We start from the raw sequence: 10,579 nt of genomic DNA, 5'->3' as shown, positions 1-10,579 counted from the left end.
ATTTCTAGAATGTGGGCTCAGGGGTTGTCTTTTTTTGTCTTTGTGTAAAACCTCAAGTTAAAATCACCACCACCACCACCTCGGGCACTGGTTATCAGTATGTAGATTAAGATATTACTTCATTATTACCATCAAGATTTAGTATGCAGGAGAATAGGAAAATAGCAGTCCTTCAGAACACATTCCCAAAAGGGCTTATTTGCATATGGGCCTGCTCCATGTTAGACTGGTGCAAGAAGCAAATGCTTTATCTAGAAGCACATTGGATAGCACTTTCCCATTGCACTGCCCAAGTATTTCTAATCAGTAGGAACTCCTTAAACTGAAAGTTATTTGAGGACAGGAATTATGCTCACCTCAGGCTTTTCTCTGGTACCATGCATCGGATGGATGTTAATCAGGTTTAGGAAAATGTTCTCTCTTCTCACCCACAGCCAGCTGTTTATGCCTGGGACTCCTTCATTTCAGCTAGATCTCTTTTGTGGGCAGTAATCATCCTCTTCTTCACTTGAATTTTTAATGAGAAATGAAAGATTAAACAAATATAGCCAATTGGGAGACACAGAGCCTATGGCTAAAATTGGATTGATCTGCATTCCTCTGGGTTTGGTGGCTTACTCTCCATATTTCTCTAAGAGTTGAATCTTGCCTAGTTATTTCTCTGGGAGGATTATGATCAAGACGGAGTACGTTTGGAAGCGCAAATAGTCAACAAACATTTTATTTGTTGCATGTAGATAACCAATGAAAACCCAAGGTAGAGAAGGAAAGCCAGGAGAAACAGATCACTAGAGAGCTAGAGCCTGCTTCAGATGGGACTTCAATTCCTGGGATTTTTTTTTGTGGGGGACAGGGTGGGGTAGGGGATTAGAAGTTGTTCCTAAATTCGAGTGTCGAATGTACTGGTCTTCATGCTCTGAGCTGAGGCTTTGTCACTAACGCCCTATGGGAAACAATCAGAACATTTTAAATCTGACATTTCTCAAGCTGAGAGAGCCCCTTCATGTTTCTGTATAAGTACTGAGTAGCTTTGCCCAGGAGTTTTCTATCAGAGAGAGAGAGAATGGCAGAGGATGTTTGCATCTATTTTGAAGTCCCTAGGTGTGCATGGACTTGAGGTCCCCATAATGGATCACCTCTCTTTCTGGCACTTAGGGAGGCCCAACACTCTGGAGAGGTCCTTGAACCTTTTCCCTCAATGACAGTCTATTGGTTTTTTCAGAAGAGACCTTGAACCTCCAAATTCCTCACTTCTCCCCTCCAGAGCCTTTGCAATATCCTGTGTTAAATGTATTGTCCTTCACTATAGGCTCTTTGAAGATAGATTCTAATGTCCATGACAACTCTCTTGTAGCCCTTGGTATCTCTCTCTGCAAACCCTTCTTCCCTCATCAGCCACACAGTGGTGTGTAGAAGCCCCCAAATCAGTTCCATGGGTCTGAACTCAGGTGTGAAGTCAGAATTATCAAAGAGTCCACATGCCATGGGTATAGTGTGGGGGGGGGTGGGGTAGCATTGCTGGGAAGGGCTGGGTTGCTGGTTCTGACCTGAGGTGACACTCAACTTTACATTTTGGGCCATGAGGAAGCCATGACTATCCAGGGTAGACAATGCGGGGTTGCATAAAGAGTTTCCCAGGAATGGAGGCAAGGAAAACAAACAACAACAACAAAAAAATGAACTTTGGGACTTCATCAAGATAAAAAGCTTCTGCACAGTGAAGGAAATAATCAACAAAACTAAAAGGTAGTCTACAAAATGGGAGAAGGTATTTGCAAATAACATATCTGATAAAGGCTTAGTATCCAAAATCTATAAAGAACTCATCAAACTCAACACCCCCAAAATAAATAATGCAATTAAGAAATATGCAGAAGACATGAATAGACTTTTCTTCAAAGAAGACATCCAGATGGCTAAAAGCATACAAAAAGATGTTCAACACCTCTCACCATAAGGAACATCAAAAGTACATCACCTCACATCTAACCGAATGGCTAAAATTAACAATATAAAAAACAACAGATGTTGGCAAGGATGCAGAAAAAGGGGAACCCTCTTACACTGTTGGTAGGAATCCAAATGGGTGTGACTGCCACCCTGGAAAACAATGTGGTGGTTCCTCAGAAAGCTAAAAATAGAGCTACCCTATTAGCCAGCAACTGCACTACAGGTGTTTGTCCAAAAGATACAAAAATACAGATTCAAAGGGGTACCTACACCCTGATGTTTATAGCAGCATTATCAACAATAGCTAAACAATGGAAAAAAAACCAATTGTCCATCGACTGATGAATGGATAAAAAAGATGTAGTATATATACACAGGGGAATATTACTCAGCCACCAAAAAGAATGAACTCTTGCCATTTGCAACAATGTGGAAGTAGCCATAGCGTATTACGCTAAGTGAAATAAGTCAGTCAGAGAAAGACAAATACATATGGTTTCACTCATATGTGGAAATTAAGAAACAAAACAGATGAGTACATGGGAAAGGGGGAAAAATGAAAAAGGGAGGCAAACCATAAGAGACTCCTAAAGATAGAGAACAAACTGAGGGTTGATGGAGTGAGGTGGGTGGGGGATGGGGTAACTGGGTGATGGGTATTAAGGAGGACACTTTTTGTTTGGCTGTTTGTTTGTTTTTAAGGAGGACACTTGTTATGATGAACACTGGATACTATAGGCAAGCGATGAATCACTAAATTCTACTTCTGAAACCAATATTATACTATATGTTAACAAACTAGAATTTAAATAAAAATTTGAAAAAAAAAAAAATAAGAGCCTCCCAGGCAAAATTTTGCAAGGGATAATCAGGACTGTAATTTGATGGCAGAAATCATTTGGAAAATTTACTTCAATCAGATATGTATAAATGCAGTAGAGGATGGTTCTCAATCTAAGGAATAATCAATAGGTCTCTATGATAGACTTTAGATAGTCTATAAGACCTCTGAAATCATAGCCAAAATTGTGGGGGTCCATAGATTTTTGTCAGAATCACAAAGAGGTATACGGCCCATGAATAGTTAAGAATCACTTAATCAGTGACTCATGCTTTCAACATCCCTAACCTGTTCCCTTGCTAGTAGAAGGCTTCTGGGAAAGCAGAAACAGCTCCTCCTCAGTGTACCAGTACTAGAAATATTGCCTAGCCCTGACTAGACCCCTTTAAGGTCTACCCTTAATGGAAAAGACTTCTTAAGCAAGACAAAAAACTCAGACACCAGGAAAGAAATATGTGCAGATTTATTATTGAAAACAGAAAAGTATGATACAGAAAAGAATAATATAAACAAAATTAAAAGCAAATGATAGACCAATAAAAATATAATCTGCATAATAAAAAGTTAGTATTCTTAAAATACAAAAAAAGTTTAAAATCTGAAAAAAACTGAAAGTTTCATTTATAGATGAGGATATTCAAACAGAAATAAATATTTAAGAAGACCAACAAACCCCCCTACTGATCAGATACAAACAAAACAAAACAGAGACACATTTCTCACCAACTGAATTGGAAAAATGAAGACCAATAATATCGAATGTCTGGTCATAAACTGTTGTAGAAAAATAAACTGATGAAATGTTTTCAGAGAGAAATTCAATAGTTTCTAGTTAAATTTAAAATTCATATAATATTTGTTCCACAAATTTCACTTATAGGAATTTATTCCTCAGAAAACTCGTGCAAATATGTATTATATTTACTGAATCAGTGTATTAGGAAATATCTGATGGCAACATAAAAATTAATAGAAGAATGACTTAGAATACATTATGGTTGATCTATACTGTAGAATATTATGCAATCGTTAGAAAAGAATGGTGTTGTTCTTATGTACTGACATAGAAGAAGGACCATGTTATATTATTGTGCTTAAAAAAATAAATTTATACCATAGTACGATCCTATTTTGTCTTCAGGACAAACTGCAAAACAATGCGAATATAGGTGAGTAAAGTGTATGTCCATTAACATACATTTTCTATGGGCATAGCCAAAGTTCTAGAAAAATACATATTTATCTGTTAGATTTAGCTACATAATTTATCTATGAAATGTATCTCCCTCTGATATTTGGGACCCACTTTTTAATCCATTTCCAGTGTATTGTTGAATTTTCAACCTCCATGTACTAATTTTGTAATTATAAAAGAAATACACAAAGACTCCCCTTGGAAGTTCATCCCAACATAGTTGTAAAATGGTTTGTACAGAGGCCCTTGGGAGAGGCTGGTCAGGTCTCTTTCTTGAGTAGACAATTAATTTCACAACTCCAACCATCTCTGTTATGGGGCTCTCCACTCCAGACCCCTATACAGTTGTGCTAATCACCCCAAGGCCAGGTACCACGATCAGGGATAGTGCTAAGCCCCAGAGCCCCATTACTCAACTAGCCAATCCTAAGTTGGTTTTACTTGTTTCCCATGTTCCATCCCACAGAAGTCACAAGGAAGTCTCTTTCCCAAAGCTCTACTTCCTCTCTCTGCCTTGTGACTGACACTAGTGCTTCCGCAAACGGTCCTGCATAGTGCACTGTGTTCTTCCCATGAAACTGTGAGCATAACTAGAAAACACTCTCTGGCTTCTCTCTCTTGGTCTGCATCTGGCTTTACTCTATCTCGCCTGATAATATGGTTAAAACACTATTGTGGGCGCCTGGGTGGCTCCATGAGTTAAGTGACCAACTCTTGGTTTCAGCTCAGGTGGTGATCTTAGGGTCCTGAGATCGAGACCCACATTGGGTTCTGAGCTCAGCGGGGAGTCCGCTTCTTCTGCCCCTTCCACTCATGCACTCTCTCTCTGTGTCTCTGAAATAAATTAGTAAATCTTTTTTTTTTTTTTTTAAGATTCTATTTATTTATTTGACAGAGAGAGAGAGAGGGAGATCACAAGTAGGCAGAAAGGCAGGCAGAGAGAGAGGGGGAAACAGGCTCCCCGATGAGCAGACAGCCCGATGCGGGGCTCGATCCCAGGACCCTGAGATCATGACCTGAGCCGAAGGCAGAGGCTTAACCCACTGAGCCACCCAGGCGCCCCTAAATTAGTAAATCTTAAATTTAAAAAAAAAAAAAAAAGCTAGCAAAACATGCTTGGCTGGGTTTTCAAGGAACATCCCATGAGTAGATGCCAAGTGGTCATATAGTTAACTCCAGAACTACCCCTATTTTATCTATCTTTGCCTGGCATCTCCCTTTGGCTTCCGCCCTACTGACCTTTACATGGGTTCTGGTGCCTCTTCTCTCCAGATCTTGCACCTGATGTACCTTTGGCTCCAATTCCTGGCTCCGACTTCGCCTCTCCCATCTGGTCCAACATCTCAATGGAGCAGTTATTGGCTAATGACCTGCTGTCTGGCCAGCTCCCAGCAAACATGACCCAGCTTCATGGATAGTCCTCTAGCAAAATGACCAATGAAGCCCAGAGACAGAGCAAAACTCTGAGACTGTTAGACCTGGTGCAGACCGAAGCTGGGGTCTAAAAGCAGGCAGAGTGATTGTCAAGAGTCTGGAAACCAGCAATCCCAGAAAGCTCTCTGAAGCCCTTCCTGTAAGTAGAAAGGGGAGGAGCATGTGTGGACCCTGGGCCTGGGGCAAACAGGATTTTAGGAGCCAGATGGACACAATGAAGAGTAAAACAAGTGAAGGACTAAATGAGTGTGTTGGCCAGAAACCAGCACACCTATCGAAGAAGCCACAGAGGTGATCAAGTGCCATGAGAGGGATTTAAAAAGGCTCAAGTTTGAAACATGGTTCTGCTGATTCTGCGCCAGCTGCAAGGATATGGATACTTAAACCATTCAAGCCCTAATTTCTGCATCTGTTTAACTGGATGTAACGATGCTCACCCACACCCATGTCATAGGTAGTTGTGAACTCCACACTCCTCACCGGAGACCAAAGATCTAGAAGGTTTAAGAGCTGCAGCTGGAAAAACAATTGAGAGTCTCCTCATGAGGACATGGCGGTGGTAACTGCGGACATGAGGAGAACCTGAGATGGGGGGTCCTCATACTTGGTTGGGCATGAATTCCATCCGGTTCATCTCTCATCCTGTTGCAAGCCTAGCCTCCACAGACCTTCAAGTCCCATGCCCCTCCGTCAGCCCCCCCCCCACCACATACCTATCAAATTTCCTCTCCCCCTTCTCTGAGGCTGCTGCTAAAGTTCAAAGCCACACACCTGTGTCCAAAATCTCAAGCCAAGACATGAACTCCCAAAGCTACCTCTGCCACCCCATCTCGTTTACTGATTCCTGGGAAATCTCAAGCAATTTACATTATTGGCAGACACGGTGTTTCCTTGTTGCGTTCCTTTTTCATACAACTGGAGTTTGTAGACAAGAAAAATACAGCTGTTACACAGCACAAACTGGGCTTTTATGTCGCTTCACACGCCGGAAACTGGCTGTGGAATGCCACACACCTCCTTATCACGGCTTGCGTGCTGGGACCTCTATTCATTTGATGCATTGTGTACCTCGGAATTTTCTGGGATGTTGTGAAGAGTCATGTTGCTTGCTCTCAGAATTATGCAAAAAAAAAGCTATTCTTTTTCTTGAGCCAAAAATCGTAGGCACTCCAGAACCCTTTTGACTCGGGCAGAGCTATGGGGTAGGTTTTCCACAAAAGGCAGAAGGAATGAATTGACACAGGCTACGTTAACCAGCCCTCCCAAGGGGAGTGGGAGCCCCTGCTCCAAGCCAAGTGGGAGAGCCATTCTGAGGCAGGGAGCTTTTAAAAACTCACAGCAGACCTCAGCTCCTTTAGCTTTGGGGCTCCATTATGTATTGGCTGAGAGAGCTGCAATCATTAGTTGCCTATTTTTTTAATTAAAATAGTTAAGCCAATGTAATGTTCAGGAGAGGGCCGGAACTGGCAGCCGGGGAAAATGGAAACCTCTGTGGTCGGCAGCAGGGGCCAGGAGGAACTGAAGCTGTTAGGCGCTTTGGGACCAGCCTCCAATGAATGGAGAGCCAAAGAAGACAGGAGGAGGAGCAGAGGTCTTCCTCCTCAAGAGAGCCCTTGGCCTCCTGCGAAGAGGGACTAAGTCGTGCTTGTCCAGCCGTCGGGGGGACCTTGGGAGGCTTTGTTGCTCTCTGCTGCTTTCAGTCCTCAGGTCCCTTATCACTGGACACTCACGCTGCTCTGCCTCCACATATATCAGGCAACCACGGTAGCTGCAACGTCCTTCTGTGGGTGTTCCGGGATTCTGCTCATTTCCTCTCTGTAATAATTCACGATGTAATGCGGGGAAGGAAGAGGAGGAGGACACATGAAGCAAAGTAAAGTGCTTGAGGAGAGAACCTTCTGGGTGAGAGCAGAGCATGGCAGCTTCTAAAGGGAAGCCTCCTGACCTCTTCTAGGGTCACTTCTGGCTTTTGCCACCTAGGGGTTAATATTTATGCCAACAAAGTAGGCTATGAGGAGGGGGATGCTCCCTTTTGTCCTGTGGGTATCCAGAAGATCCTTTCTGCCTACCGCATTCTCCAAGGTTTGGAGTGGAATTGCAGTGTGTGTGGTTTTTGTCCTACGAACTTCATTAGGATACAAGCCCAGTCTCACTTCTTATGCCTAACAGTGCACATCAACCTGTAGATTAGATGGACAGAGTCCCTACTGGGCCCACATCTAATTTTCCCTGTTCTTTGTTTGAATTGACTTCATCTAAGTCATACACTTTTGGACACTAAGGTTCAAAGGACCTTTCGGTTAAGAACTCAGATCCTCTTCTGATACCCTATTTGGTGGCTCTGTGGGGTCTTATACACAGAATGTCCCTAAACAAGACCCCAACATTCTCAGCACAGAGCTCAGCCCTCTGTTACCCAATGCCCCCCACACTCAGATCCACAGTTTCATCAAATTATTGGTACATTATCCCTCACCCATTATTAAACATATACCCTGAGAAATGCCATCTTGGACTTCCAATGATCTATTCTTACCCAAAGAGCCTTCCAAAGTGAATTACCTTTGGGCCTGTTGCCTCTCCTCAATATCCACATTAGGGGAAACATGTTCAACTCTTCTCGAGAAAATGATTCCAGCTCAGACTACACAAAGACATATAAAATGAAAAGGAAAAATTCTCTCTCCTCCATCTTCCCATTGCAACCTAGAGCAGAGATTTTTATCCTTGTTGTGGTCACCATCATCACTCGAAATAATATGCTTATTTCCTCATCTGGATTCACAAACTTTTAGCTACATCTGTTGCTCCCAGCCTAGGGTAAATCTTACGACACAAAAAGTTGGGAAAAGTTGGAGACACTGCTTTCTCTCTACTTGCAAATAAATCTTGTTTCTTACAACTCCTCCCTACCTCCTGGTGTCACTTCTTTCATTCACTGTGTCTTCAGAAACAGTGGGAGTTTATGAATGTGAAGGTTCACATTGGGACGGTATTTGATGATGTCTGGCAAGAGTGGAAGCAGAACCCACAGAGTCTCACCTTGGGTGGCTATTTGGGATATGTGCTGAAGCAGAGAAAGAGACAACAGAGTGAAGCTGGTGTTCTCTGCAATTTTGCATTTTTCCACTGTTTCTCCTGCCCAAACAGCACTGGGCTAGCTGGGAGCCAAGTCCTCAGGCTGTGGGTAAAAAGCAGATCAAACTCAACCTCCATTCCCCCTATCCAGTCATTGCTGCTTGTGTGCCATGGGCTGCCAAGGATGCCAGCCTCCCTTCCCAGGCCCAACTGTTCTCACACCAGCCAAGGACCCTAATGGGTCACAGACATTTCCCAAGCTTCAGGGGCTGGAGAGAGGAGGTAAGCCCGGGAGACTGGATATGGGGAGACATGTCTGGCCTGGATTTCCCTGCTTACCCTCTCATCAGCTGCACCAACCTTCTGCCTTTCTCTTCCATTGTCCTACAAATCCAAAGTCTTCCTAGCTTCCTTTCTCAGCTCTGCATAGTGGACTATTATGACCCAGGACAGAAAGCAAAAGCCTTTAGTCATCCTCAACAACAGCAAATTCTCACTGGCTATTTTCTTCTGAGACATTAACTTGAATTTGCTGGAGTTTCTCCATCTTGACCTACACTGTCCAGTAGAACTGTCACTAGCCACACGTGTAGCTATTTAAATTTAAAATAATTAAAATTAAATAAAATTAGAAGTAGTCAAGAGCTACTTATGGTTAGTGCCCACTGAACTGAACAACAGAGAAATCCAACAGTTCTATCCTTACAGAAAGTTCTGGTCCAGACTTGTCTCTGACTCCTAGCTCCTGATTCCCCTTTCCTCATATTCTCATTCCTTTATAATACTCACAAGAAAACACAATTTATTTTTGTCTAAAGTCCCTCCCTAGTCAAAGCTCCACACATTTCTATGTAAGGGAAGTTTGTTCAAAGGTTTGCCCTACAACAAAGGGCCGCCTCTCCACCTCTGATCAGAATTACCCGGCTCTGCTGGAATGCTGAAGCACTGGAGTGAATTCTCTTTGACTTTCAGGGACAAGGAAGCAAGCCAGCTCCCACGGGGGCCAGCAGACCAAGGAGGAATTCCTCCTCCAAGAAGGAATCTGAGGGTTGGACCTAGGTGGGCAATCTAGAAGACTCTGGGGACAGACACTCATGATCAGAGCTGAGCTCATCAGAACCAGGCTCTTGGGCAGAGGGTGAAAGACCAAGTCTAAAGATGTGCGCACTGAGAGAGATGGAAGTGAGCAAGGGAGGTCAGTGAGTTCATTTCTCTCATCTGAAGAGGAGACCCCTGAACTAGTTCAGCAACCAGCACAGTTAATGATGAGAGGTCTCAAATCTGTGTCAGGCCAGAATGAGGTGAACAGCTTGACCCCGGAATGAGATACGAGGACATGAAAGAAGGCAGGGGTGGGGGATGGAGGAGGCTGGCAGGGAGGCCTGGCCAATGAAATAAGCACACGTCCGAAAAAGTTTGCTCTAGAATGGAATTATTTTAAATAAATCCCATTTTTATTTGGACCCTCAGCGTAGCATAAAATGGGAAAGCTACCCTTAACAATTCAGCAAGAGTTAGAATCTATGACCAGATGTGAGTGTGTGAGTGTGCGTGTGTGTATTTTAACTAGGAATAAGAGTCAAGAACTTATTTTGTTGTTGTTAAACACCTGTAACGATACTTATGTTGAAAATAATGCATTGTTCTACTCAAAATGAAAGCAGTGGTGGGCACGTAGTAAGTAATCAATGAGTACTTGTTGATTGATTGAAAATAAATCACAAAATAAAAATATAAATTAGGAGTCCGTGCCTCTGCTGACCACTCTTTCCCTAGACTAATGAGTTGTTTATTCCACCGGCGACAGCTTCTCCTTAGGGGTTGTTAGTACAAAATGCTGTTTACTGAGGCTGGGCATGTGCTAATCAGGGTGAGAGATTGGTCTGTACCTCAACCAGTGGCAGCTGCAGAGACAAGATGCCAGGCACAAAACTTCATTTCTTTTCATTTTGTAGTGGGTTTGGACTTAACTTGTCAGTCCTGGAGACAAGGAATTCTGTGATTTGCATTTCAGTAAGTGAAGGGGAGCTGTACACATGGGATGTGTCTTGCACTTGAGGGACAAAGAGAGAGAGGCACTT

This window comes from Mustela nigripes, chromosome 1 (genome assembly GCF_022355385.1).
Source record: "Mustela nigripes isolate SB6536 chromosome 1, MUSNIG.SB6536, whole genome shotgun sequence".
In the NCBI taxonomy this organism is placed as follows: domain Eukaryota; kingdom Metazoa; phylum Chordata; class Mammalia; order Carnivora; family Mustelidae; genus Mustela; species Mustela nigripes.
This window is presented reverse-complemented; position numbering follows the sequence as displayed.